Source organism: Salmo salar, unplaced genomic scaffold (genome assembly GCF_905237065.1).
Source record: "Salmo salar unplaced genomic scaffold, Ssal_v3.1, whole genome shotgun sequence".
Taxonomy (NCBI): domain Eukaryota; kingdom Metazoa; phylum Chordata; class Actinopteri; order Salmoniformes; family Salmonidae; genus Salmo; species Salmo salar.
In genome coordinates, this window is record NW_025550196.1 from 1 (window position 1) to 12,185 (window position 12,185).

The 12,185-nt window shown below is 42.5% G+C and overlaps 1 non-coding gene across 1 annotated transcript; it reads left to right on the forward strand.

Annotated features, from left to right (window-relative positions):
- The first annotated feature begins 4,870 nt into the window (after window positions 1–4,870).
- On the forward strand, window positions 4,871–10,088 carry LOC106594078 (uncharacterized). The gene is made up of 3 exons (XR_006767647.1): window positions 4,871–5,015; window positions 7,378–8,306; window positions 9,743–10,088. It is a non-coding gene; the product is annotated as an uncharacterized protein (transcript).
- The last annotated feature ends 2,097 nt before the right edge of the window (window positions 10,089–12,185 follow it).

Genomic DNA, 12,185 nt, shown 5'->3' on the forward strand with positions numbered 1-12,185 from the left:
CACGGACTGGCAGAATCCTTTTTTTCCTTTAACAAGTCCAATGATCCCGATGTGAATGATATACTGCTCTCCCGGGAACAGGCCCGGATCCCTGTTTTTTGTGTGAAGAGAAGGCGGAGTAAAAGGGGCCAGAGGGCAGGCTGCCTTCTGAGAATTCGTAGGCGATGAATAAACCCCCCATTTCCTTCCATTCTGCTAGCAAGCGTACAATCTTTGGAACATAAAATAGACAACCTACGCGGAAGATTAAACTACCAACGGGACATTCAGAACTGTAATATCTTATGCTTCACGGAGTTGTGGCTGAATGACTAAATTATCAACATACAGCTGGATGGCTATACGCTGTATCGACATGATAGAACAGCGGCGTCTGGTAAGACAAGGGGCGGCGGGCTATGTTTTTTGTAAATAACAGCTGGTGCACGATATCTAAGGAAGTATCAAGGTTTTGCTAGCCTGAGGTAGAGTATCTCATGATGAGCTGTAGACCACACTATCGACCTAGAGAGTTTTCATCTGTATTTTTCGTAGCTGTCTATATACCACCACAGACTGATGCTGTCATTAAGACGCACTGAATGAGCTGTATTCCGCCATAAGCAAACCCAGAGGAGGCGCTCCTAGTAGCCGGGGACTTTAATGTAGGAAAACTTCAACCCGTCTTACCAAATTGATATCAGCATATTAAATATGCAACCAGAGGGGAAAAAAACTCTAGACCACCTTTACTCCACAAACAGAGAAAGCCATACAAAAGCTCTCCCACGCCTCCATTTGGCAAATCTGACCACAATTCTATCCTCCTGATTCCTGCTTACAAGCAAAAATGAAAGCAGTAAGCACCAGTGACTCGATCAATAAAAAAGTGGTCAGATGAAGCAGGTGCTAATCTACAGGACTGTTTTGCAAGCACAGACTGGAATATGTTCCGGGATTCATCCGATGGTATTGAGGAGTACACCACATCAGTCACTGGCTTCATCAATAAGTGCATCGATGACGTCGTCCCCACAGTGACCATACGTACATACCCCAACCAGAAGCCATGGATTACAGGCAACATCCGCACTGAGCTAAAGGCTAGAACTGTTGCTTTCAAGGAGCAGAAATCTAACCCGGAAGCTTATAACAAATCTCGCAGTGCCATCCGACAAACCAAACAGGCAAAGCATCAATACAGGACTAAGATATAATCGTACAACACCGGTGCTGACGCTAGTCGGATGTGGCAGGGCTTGCAAACCATTACAGACTCCAAAGGGAAGCACAGCTGAGAGCTGCCCAGTGACACGAGCCTACCAGACGAGCTAAACTACTTCTATGCTCGCTTCTTGGCAAATAACACTGAAACATGCATGAGAGCAACAGCTGTTCCGGAAGACTGTGTGATCATACTCTCCGCAGCCAATGTGAGTAAGACCTTTAAACAGGTCAACATTCACAAGGCTGCAGGGCCAGACGGATTACCAGGACGTGTACTGTGAGCGTGCGCTTGCCAACTGGCAAGTGTCTTCACTGACATTTTCAACCTCTCCCTGTCTGAGTCTGTAATACCAACATGTTTTAAGCAGACCACCATAGTCCTTGTGCCCAAGAACACTAAGGTAACCTGCTTAAATGACAACCAACCCGTAGCAGTCATTTATGTAGCCATGAAGTGCTTTGAAAGGCTGGTCATGGCTCACATCAACACCACTGTCCCAGAAACCCCTAGACCAACTCCAATTTGCATACCGCCCTAACAGATCCACAGATGATGCAATCTCTATTGCACTCAACACGGCCCATTCCCACCTGAACAAAAGGAACACCTATGTGAGAATGCTATTCATTGACTACAGCTCATCATTGCACTATTGTGCCCTCAAAGCTCATCAATAAGCTAAGGACCCTGGGACTAAACACCTCCCTCTGCAACTGGATCCTGGACTTCCTGACATAGCGGCTCCCAGGTGGTAAGGGTAGCTAACAACATATCCGCCACATTGAACCTCAACACGAAGGGCCCCCTCAGGGGTGCATGTTCAGTCCTCTCCTGTACTCCCTGTTCACTAATGACTGCACGTCCAGGCACGACACCAACACCGTCATTAAGTTTGCCGATAACACAACAGTGGTAGGCCTGAGACCTGGCCGTATGGTGTTTGGAAACATGTGGAATTACAGTCTCAGTCAGGGGTGAGGTTGAAAATGTCAATGAAGACATGTGCCAGTTGGTCTGTGCATGCTTTGAGTACACATCCTGGTAATCCATCTGGCCCTGAGGCTTTGTGAATGTTGAGAGAGTGTGTTCACACAGCGTGATGACACAGTCGAACAGCTGGTGCTAGCATGCATGCTTCAGTGTTGCTTCCTCGAAGCAAGCATAAAAGGAATTTTGCGTGTCTGTTAGGCTTGTTCATTGGGCAGCTCGTGGCTGGGTTCCCATTTGTAGTCTGTAATAGTTTGCAAGCCCTGCCACATCAGACGAGCATCAGAGCCGGCGTAGTAGGACTGAATCTTAGTTCTGTATTGACACTTTGCCTGTTGGATGGTTTGTCTGAGGGCATAGCGGGATTTCTTACAAGCTGTCGGATCAGGGTCCCGCGCCTTGAATGCCGCAGCTTTAGCCTTTATCTCGGTGCGGATGTTGTCTGTAATCCATGGATTCTGGTTGAAATACGTGGTCATTGTGGGGACGACGTCGTCGATGCACTCATTGATGAAACCGGTGACTGAGGTGGTATAATCCTCAATGCCATTGGATGAATCATGGAACATATTCCAGTCTGTGCTAGCAAAACAATCCTGTAGCGTAGCGTCTGTGTCATCTGACCACTTCCGTATTGAGCGAGTCACTGGTACTTCCTGCTTTAGTTTTTGCTTGTAAGCAGGAATCAGGAGGATAGAATTATTGTCAGATTTGCCAAATGGAGGGCGAGGGAGAGCTTTGTATGCATCTTTGTGTGTGGAGTAAAGGTGGTCTAGAGTTTTTTTTCCTCTGGTTGCACATGTGACATGCTGGTAGAAATGAGATAAAACAGATTTTAGTTTCCCTGCATTAAAGTCCCCGGACACTAGGAGCGCCGCTTTTGGATGAGCATTTTCTTGTTTGCTTATGGCCTTATACAGCTCATTGAGTACAGTCTTAGTGCCAGCATCGGTTTGTGATGGTAAATAGACGGCTACGAATAATATAGATGAGGTATTCTACCTCAAGCGAGCAATACCTCAGACTTCTTTAACATTAAACATATAGCACCAGCAGTTATTGACAAATAGACACACACCCCCCACCCCTCCTCTTACCAGACGTAGCTGCTCTGTCCTGCTGATGCACGAAAAACTGAGCCAGCTTTATATTATCCATGTCGTCGTTCAGTCACGACTTGGTGAAACATAAGATATTGCAGTTTTTAATGGTAGGATAGTCTTAATCGTAGACCATCTAGTTTATTTAATCACGGAGGGTAGTGGTGGTTTACCTAAACCCCGGCGAATTCTCATAATACCCCGCACTCCTCCCCGTTTTTCTCCGTCTTTTCTTCACGCGGATGACTGGAATTTGGGTCTGTTCTTGACAAAGCAATATATCCTTAGCGTCGGACTCATTAAATATAATATCGTTGTCCAGTTCGGGGTGAGTAATCGCTGTTCTGATGTCCAGAAGCTCTTTTTGGTCATAAGAGATGGTAGATGCAATGTTATATACAAAATGAGTTACAAACAATGCAAAAAAACAAACAAAATAGCACAGTTGGTTAGGAGCCCGTAAAACGGCAGCCATCCCCTTCGGTGCCATTTTAAGTGAGAGAGCCTTCCTCTGTTTCCTTCCTCGAAGAACTCTGCAGAACAATTTGTCAGAACCGTCTTCATTTTGGCGACAGTCTTCGTTTTACCGACGAGACCACCACTGACACATTCACCGCTTACAGCTGCCGCTGAGAAACCATGGGAGACTGAAGTACTAATTGATGAATGCCAAGGAGAGGAGAAACCAGTCCCCTCCAATACAGCCACTGATTACCAAAACAAGTCGCAAGTTGCCCTCCCACTTAATCCTGGTTGACGTTTCAACAACTATCTGCAAGTTATGAGCAGTCAGCAGTTCACACACCAAGTAGGCTATTGGGAAGACAGGCATGGCCCTAGCTAGATGGCCCTAGCTAGGACAAAGACAGTACCAGTCAACAACAGATTAATAAGGGAAAGAATTCTACTTCTCCCTCCTGGAGATATCAGGAGTCCTCTAGCTATAGAATGAAGCACTTGACAAGAATTGTGACCAGATTTCCTGGTCTTTCCTTTTATGCAAATTATGTACATATTTCGATGTCCAGATTCGTCTGTACTTGTAAGCTTACCATGCACAATGAGTGTCTGACTACCTCCAGAGGTGGTCAGGAAGATCACAATCAGATCACAACGCATCTTTCTAAATATGTGGGCACTTGAATGTGGACAAGACCAGGACAAAGCACACATGTTAGAACTAGGTATAAACAGGGTTTATGATATCTGGTTAGCCTAATTTACCTACCTAGCTAACATGGTAGGTTAAGATTTGTACATATACATGATACATATCAAGGCTATAATATTCTATCAATTTCTATTGTTATCGGCCAGAGATTCCAAAGAGTTTGAACTTTGGAGAAGAAAACCCAGAAGTTTGACGTAACCTGATGAACGTTGTTTGTTATATAGTTCTGTTACCTCAGGTGGGTTTGTTTATTGAATATTCTTGTCACAGGATGCATAAATAAAACCTAAAATCGGGATCTTAGGTTATATGTTATATATCAATTAATATGCTAACATTTGGTTCAAAAATACAAAGGAGGCTGTCCAGGATTACCTGAAGGAGAATGCCCTCCCGAAGTTCACCGGGAACTGTCCTGTGGGGATCCTTACTCTAGACGGGACTCAAACTGCTGCCTCAGGAAGGTCTCACAGGGAAGACTGGTGGTGACGGTGGTCAGAGCCTGGGGACTGTGGGGAGACTACCAATGGATAGCGGGAGACACTGAAGCGTATGTTATGTTACTGCACAATTTCAGTTCTCTGCAAAGGTGTAGTCGAGGCTTAACACAGGTAAACTGTTCAGTTCTCTGCAAAGGTGTAGTCGAGGCTTAACACAGGTAAACTGTTCAGTTCTCTGCAGAGGTGTAGTCGAGGCTTGACACAGGTAAACTGTTCAGTTCTCTGCAGAGGTGTAGTCGAGGCTTGACACAGGTAAACTGTTCAGTTCTCTGCAAAGGTGTAGTCGAGGCTTAACACAGGTAAACTGTTCAGTTCTCTGCAGAGGTGTAGTCGAGGCTTAACACAGGTAAACTGTTCAGTTCTCTGCAGAGGTGTAGTCGAGGCTTAACACAGGTAAACTGTTCAGTTCTCTGCAGAGGTGTAGTCGAGGCTTGACACAGGTAAACTGTTCAGTTCTCTGCAGAGGTATAGTCGAGGCTTAACACAGGTAAACTGTTCAGTTCTCTGCAGAGGTGTAGTCGAGGCTTAACACAGGTAAACTGTTCAGTTCTCTGCAGAGGTGTAGTCGAGGCTTGACACAGGTAAACTGTTCAGTTCTCTGCAGAGGTGTAGTCGAGGCTTAACACAGGTAAACTGTTCAGTTCTCTGCAGAGGTGTAGTGGTAAACACAGTTTTTTACCCATCTGTCGAGCAAAAAGTTTATTGCCGTTTACAAAAATAATTTAAATAATGAGGCCTATAACAGCTTTTTCAATATAAATCCCTGATGCAGGTTATCATTTTTGTTCATTCATCTTGTTCTGGAGACAGCCCTGCAGACTGGTCACTAGCTGCCACCGCCACAAAGTCATCAAATCTGATTTTAAACCTAACCTTAACCACACTGCTAAACCTAACGCCTAGCCCTAACCTTAAATTAACATTTTTTTTTTTTTTTTACAATATAGCCAATTTTGGTGGAAATTGTAGTGGAAATTGCTCAGTTCTACCTCAAGGACATGAATCATCCCAACAATCAACCTGCATCCCTGACCATGCTTGCAGGCGATGTCATGGCGACGTTAGTTACCATAATTGTTGCTCAGAAATACGTCGTCAGTACTAACGGTCACGTTGCTCCAAAATGTAAATGTAAAGGCCGTCAAAGCAAAGTTACTCCTTTGATATAACGTGTTTTTGGGTGAAAGTAACGTTTGTAGTAATGACAGTTTCAGCTACTTAAATATGCACTCCAGGACCTTGAGCACAACAAATCTGCAAAATGTAGTACAACTGGATTCGTAACATATCATACAAAATGGATGACGTAGTACACAATTTGATGACATAATACACAATTTGATGACGTAGTACACCATTTGATGACTTAGTACAGAAAAAACTGAGACCACTTTTGGCTCGTGAGCTCCACTTTGAAAACTACCGGCTGAAATTATACAAAAGATTGAAAGCGCATTTTTAAGACATTGTCTCACATCTAGGTTTTGCCTTTAGAGTTCGAGAAAATTAACAACTTAAGAATGATTTTTTTCACTTCTCCCATTGACTTGCTAAACCCCAAACCCTGTCTGGTTTGTCAACTCTGCCTTGTGAGGCGTTCACGGCAGTATTAGCCGGCTGAACATCTGTGTTTTGCTTTCTCAATAGTGTTTTCGAGGCAGATCTGCTCAAGGGGCGGAATTCATTTGAATGGCTTTTGAAAGGTTGGGTGGAGCTAACTTTTTTCAACAGAAGTGCTGGAGGCTGGAGCACTGAGCAGAACGTGCAGATAGCTATCTGGAACCCCTTCCCAATGAGCACAACGAAAAATATGAATTTTGAACAAAAAATATGTATTTGGGTTTGGGTTTAACCACTCTGAAAATGTAAGATAAAAAGCAAACTTTACTAATCTTGATGCTCAAACAAGCGTAATAATTTTCCGTTACAAGCCTTTTATTCTCTATAGAGTGCACTACACTCTTAGAAGAAAGGGTTCCAAAAGGGTTACTCTGCTGACCCCATAGGAGAACCCTTTTTGGTTCCAGGTAGAACCCTTTTTGGTTTCATGTAGAATCCTCTGTGTAAAGGCTTCTATATTGAACTCAAAAGATTTCTACACTATGTAGGGAATAGGGATCAATTTGGGATGCACCCAAGCAATATGTGCCAACTGGAGTAGGCCCTCCTCTCTCATTCCACGGAGGGCTGAGTGTCTACGGGTTTTCTCTCCTCCCTTGTACTTGATTGATGAATTAAGGTCACTAATTAGTAAGGAAATCCCCTCACCTGGTTGTCTTTAGTCTTAATTGAAAGGAACATAAACTAAAACCAGTATAGACTAGGTCCTCCATGGAATGAGTTTGATCCTCCTCTTGTGGCATGTCATAGTATTTGAATCTTTCCAACGTCCTGTTTCTCCACCTGCTACAGGTACGCTGTGGTCACCTACGGTTCCAAGACCCATCAGACCGATGTGATTCCATCCAATAATCCTGTCTGGAATGCTACCTTTGACATGGGTCCCTTTGACAAAGACCTGAGTCTAAATGTGGTGGTCTGGGATTACGATCCTGTGGATAAAGATGACAACCTGAGTGACTGTACCTTCGACCTCGAGCAGGGGAAACACGAACGCTGGTGTAACAACAGTGGGGAGGTCTTTTATTTCCTGTACAACCTCACCTGTGACCCTCACCTGACCGGGGACAAGTGTGAAAAATACAAACCTTTCAAAGCCACAACACACAAACCTTCCACGCCCACAGTGCACTCTAATCCACTCTACAGTCAGAGTGTGCATCTCTTTTCTACCTTTTCTGTCCAGAGTTCAGCAGTCCTATACCTATGGTTCTTTTACATCTCTTTATAATGTACCCCTCACAACGCACTGTAGTAAATTCATTACAGGCAGTGGGACTGTTGTCTGTACAGCTCACCAGGAACCACGTTGAAAACAAGGGGAATCATTGGAATATGTTATCCCCTAGGTTGTACTCAGTGCATCTTTCTCCCCTCAATCTTTCAATCAATCATGTCTTTATCTGTCCTGTGTAATCAGGGAGTATATAGGATTTAGCTGACTATATAATGATTATTCACACCAAAGCCTGTCTGTGACCTAAACAAATAAAAGGTTACCTTATATTTAAACGGCGGCTGTCAAACAATTAAAATACTGTATGTGTTATATAAAAAAAACTCTAAAACCTCTAAAGCCAAAGATGTCTATGGTTTTGATAAAGTGTTCTTGATATATTTAAAAATTTGACAAAGGGGAAGTGGTAGGAGCTGTGTTTTATATATTTGCTAAAAGCATTTGGTACTGTAAATCACAGAATACTACTCTCTAATCTAGCAAAGTTAACCTGTTGGGTCTAGGGGGCAGCATTTGCACGTCTGGATAAAAAAAATGTACCCGATTTAATCTGGTTACTAATCCTACCCAGTAACTAGAATATGCATATACTTATTATATATGGATAGAAAACACTCTAAAGTTTCTAAAACTGTTTGAATGGTGTCTGTGAGTATAACAGAACTCATTTGGCAGGCAAAACCCTGAGACATTTTCTGACAGGAAGTGGATACCTGATGTGTTGTATTGACTTTAAACCTATCCCATTGAAAACACAGGGGCTTAGGAATATTTTGGCACTTCCTATTGCTTCCACTAGATGTCACCAGCCTTTACAAAGTGTTTTGGAGTCTTCTGGAGGGAGATCTGACCGAACAAGAGCCATGGAACGATGATGTCCCATTAGACACCTGGCGCGCGAGTTCATGTTGGGTACCCTCGTTCCAATACGTTATAAAAGAGTATGCATTCGTCCACCTTGAATATTATTCATGTTCTGGTTAAAAAGGCCCTAATGATTTATGCTATACAACGTTTGACATGTTTGAACGAACGGAAATATATTTTTCCCCTCGTTCATGACGAGAAGTCCGGCTGGCTTACATCATGTGCTAACGAGACGGAGATTTTTGGACATAAATGATGAGCTTTTTTGAACAAAACTTCATTCGTTATGGACCTGTGATACCTGGAAGTGACATCTGATGAAGAGAATCAAAGGTAATGGATTATTTACATAGTATTTTCGATTTTAGATCTCCCCAACATGACGTCTAGTCTGTATCGCAACGCGTATTTTTCTGGGCGCAGTGCTCAGATTATTGCAAAGTGTGATTTCCCAGTAAGGTTATTTTTAAATCTGGCAAGTTGATTGAGTTCAAGAGATGTAAATCTATAATTCTTTAAATGACAATATAATATTTTACCAATGTTTTCTAATTTTAATTATTTAATTTGTGGTGCTGACTTGACTGCCGGTTATTGGAGGGAAACGATTTCCTCAACATCAATGCCATAGTAAAACGCTGTTTTTGGATATAAATGTGAACTTGATAGAACTAAAAATGCATGCATTGTCTAACATAATGTCCTAGGAGTGTCATCTGATGGAGATTGTAAAAGGTTAGTGCATCATTTTAGCTGGTTTTATGGTTTTGGTGACCCTGTCTTTGACTTGACAAAACATTACACACAACTCTTGTAAATGTACTGTCCTAACATACTCTAAATTTATGCTTTCGCCGTAAAACCTTTTTGAAATCGTAAAACGTGGTTAGATTAAGGAGATGTTTATCTTTCAAATGGTGTAAAATAGTTGTATTTTTGAAAAATTTGAATTTTGACATTTATTTGGATTCAAATTTGCCGCTCTTGAAATGCACCTGCTGTTGATGGAGTGCACCACGGGTGGCACGCTAGCGTCCCACCTAGCCCCAAGAGGTTAAATTTCTCACCCAACGCTTTAAAATGGATGGATTAGTTTATCTGACAGAATACAGTGTTAGAATCAACCTGAAAGTCTAATTGTCTGGCAACTGCACAATGGGGTCCCACAAGGATCCGTTTTAGGGCCTTTACACTTTTGTTTATATATAAAGGACATGCTTCATGTGTCACGGTGTTGATATATAATATGCAGATGATATTGTTGTATACACATGCCGCAAGTGAAAAATAATATCTGCACCAGGGACTACAGATAGCCAGTTGTCTCAATCTGGCATATTTACAGAAATGTTAATTGATGTGCATTGTCCCTGTTAAATAAATATGTCAATCAAATGACTATAGTTGTTGGTGGTGTTGTACTCTCTGACTGTAGGGTTGTGCTGTAGTAACTCAGTCTGTCCTGTATATGGCAGCACTGCTACAGCTAGAGTAACTCAGTATGTCCTATAGGTTGCAGCACTGCAACAGCTGCAGTAACTTAGTCTGTCCTATAGATGGCAGCACTGCTACAGCTGCAGTAACTCAGTCTGTCCTGTAGATGGCAGCACTGCTAGAGAGATACATCGTCTTTTACGGCATCCATCAGCCACAGATCTAGGAGCAATTTAACCTATACACATCATAACACGAACCATTGGGCCTACTCACCCTAGAGAGAGAGAGGGAGAGCGAATAGAGGCGGAATGAGAAAGAGGTTGGGAAAGAGAGGAACAGAAGGAAGAGAGGGGGAAGAAGAGAGGGAGGAACAACAGGAGACAGGGGGAAGAAGAGATAGAGAGAGGGGGATAAAAGGGGGATAGATGCACCAGCAGTCCATTTTTTGATTTTCTTCTTCTCTCATTCTGTGTGTAATATATGCCGTGATGACTCCCCGTTCACCAGTAACGTATATACATGTCTCCACTCCCAAGTGGCGCAGTGGTCTAAGGCATCTCAGTACAAGAGGCGTCACTGCAGTACCTGGTTTGAATCCAGACTGCATCCCATCCGGCCGTGATTGGGAGTCCCATAGGGTGGCGCACAATTGTCCCAGCGTTGGCCGGGGTAGGCCGTCATTGTAAATAAGAATTTGTTCTTAACTGACTTGCCTAGTTAAATATAAACATGTCTACAGCACTGATGAAGGCAAAACATTGGTCTATAGGCTCTTTTTTCGGTTTACCACTTTGTAGCTTTTTCTTCTTCTTTCTGAGAATTAAATGAAGTACATTTTAGCATCTGCCTCCTTATTTTTGTTCTTTGTTATGGTTCGAGTGAGAGTGACCTCTATACAGTGTATTCTGAAAGTATATAAATGCAGCACTAACCTTTGATGATCTTCATCAGATGACACACCTAGGACATTATGTTATACAATACATGCATGTTTTGTTCAATCAAGTTCATATTTATATCAAAAAACAGCTTTTTACATTAGCATGTGACGTTCAGAACTAGCATATCCCCGCAAACTTCCGGGAATTTACTAACAATTTACTAAATTACTCACGATAAACGTTCACAAAAGCATAACAATTATTTTAAGAATTATAGATACAGAACTCCTCTATGCACTCGATATGTCCGATTTTAAAATAGCTTTTGGTGAAAGCACATTTTGCAATATTCTAAGTACATAGCCCAGCCATGACGGGCTAGCCATTTAGACACCCGGCAAGTTTAGCCTTCACCAAAATCAGATTTACTATAACAAAAATGTTATTACCTTTGTTGTCTTCGTCAGAATGCACTCCCAGGACTGCTACTTCAATAACAAATGTTGGTTTGGTCCCAAATAATCCATCGTTATATCCGAATAGCGACGTTTTGTTCGTGCGTTCCAGAAACTATCCGAAATGGTAAATCAGGGTCGTGCGCATGGCGCAATTTGTGACAAAAAAATTCTAACTATTCCATTACCGTACTTCGAAGCATGTCAACCGCTGTTTAAAATCAATTTTTATGCAATTTATCTCATAAAAAAGCGATAATATTCAGACCGGGAATCTCCTTTTCGGCAAACAGAGGAAAAATCACAAAGACGGGGGCGGCCAGTGCACGCGCCTAAGCCCACAGTCCCTTGATCGGCCACTTGAGAAAGGCGATAATGTGTTTCAGCCTGGGGCTGGAATGACGACATTCAGGTTTTTCCCGGGCTCTGAGAGCCTATGGAATACGTAGGAAGTGTCACGTTAGAGCAGAGATCCTTTGTAATAGAAAAAGATGGCAAAGAAGTTCAAGAAATGGTCAGACAGGCCACTTTCTGTAAAGGAATCTCTCAGGTTTTGACCTGCCATTTGAGTTCTGTTATACTCACAGACACCATTCAAACAGTTTTAGAAACTTTAGGGTGTTTTCTATCCAAAGCCAATAATTATATGCATATTCTAGTTTCTGGGCAGTAGTAATAACCAGATTAAATAGGGTACGTTTTTTATCCGGCCGTGTAAATACC